The sequence below is a fragment of the Fragaria vesca genome, linkage group LG2 (genome assembly GCF_000184155.1).
Source record: "Fragaria vesca subsp. vesca linkage group LG2, FraVesHawaii_1.0, whole genome shotgun sequence".
NCBI classification, from domain to species: domain Eukaryota; kingdom Viridiplantae; phylum Streptophyta; class Magnoliopsida; order Rosales; family Rosaceae; genus Fragaria; species Fragaria vesca.
Window position 1 is genome coordinate 4,358,542 of NC_020492.1, and position 1,281 is coordinate 4,359,822.

Below are 1,281 nucleotides of genomic sequence, written 5' to 3' on the forward strand. Positions count from 1 at the left end.
GCATCTAAGTTGATTTTTCTCCGTTTTAATGTGTACTTATGGCCTTGGAGATATTATTTTGCAAGATTACTACCCCCAGTAAGATGTTTACTAAGGGTGGTAAACTTTATTTTTTTGCATATATGTTGATTTTTTCTCTCCTTTAAAGTATATAATGGTCATAGGAAAACTATATTGCAAGTTTACTACCCCCAGCAGAAGTTTACTAGGGGTAATAAACTTTATTTTTCTGCATCTAAGTTGATTTTTCACTGTTTTAAGGTGTATAATGGTCATGGAGAAACTTTATTTTGAGTTTACTACCCCCAGTAAAAGTTTATTAGGGGTAGTAAACTTTATTTTTCGTACTTGGGTTAAGATCACTTAAATTCCGATGGCATTTAAAAAAATCCAATGAGATTTCCGGAAAATTCCGGCCACCGGATGCCGGCAATTTTCTGGCCGTCGGAAAATTCTGGTCACCGGTGACCGGATTCCGACGGCCGGAGTTCGGAGTCCGGCGACCGAAATGCGGCCGCCGGTGACTGGCACCGAAGCCCGGTGTGCTTTCGGCAAAGTCTTCCCTCCATCTTTTTCACTTTTTCTCTTTAAGTAAAAGCTAAGGGTAAAAATGTAATACCCTAGATTTTCATATTTTTTTTCCTTGTATTATTCCCTTATTTAATGAATGATTATTCATGAAAATTCTTGGGTTTATGCGAAGTTGAAGTTTCGGGAGTTTATTTAAGTTGCCTTGACTTTTGAGAGGCCAAAAGTTGAGTTTATTATCCGTAAGTTATCTTCGAAAACTTCATTCACGAAAGTTGTAGAGTTTGTTGATACGAGTTCGTAGACATGCGGCACGTCTGAAACGGATGTCGTATGAAGAAGTTATGTTCAGATGAAGTTTGTTTTCGGGTTTGAAAAGAGTATAAGTAGAAAAAAATGGGTGTGGGATTAATTAGAACCCTAAAAATCAGTTCCCTCCTCTCTCTCTCTCCTCCCACCCGAGCTCCTCAAGCCTTCACTTTCTTCAGCTGAGTTCTTCCTCCTCCGGCCACCAAACCGGACGCCACCGGTCCCATTCGACTCCCACAGCAGCCCTCTTCATTTCTGGAGCAGTCCCGCCGGCTATCCCGCCGCCTGGATGCCGCCACGAAGCGGCGGAGCTGCTGCTGTCCCGCCGGAAAACCGACGATTTCGACGCCGTTTCCGGCCAAGTTTAGGTGAGTCTTGATCCTTTCTTCCTCCTAGTAGTGTCTAGGCATAGTTGAAGCAAGTTTTTGAGGTTTTGAGGCCGGT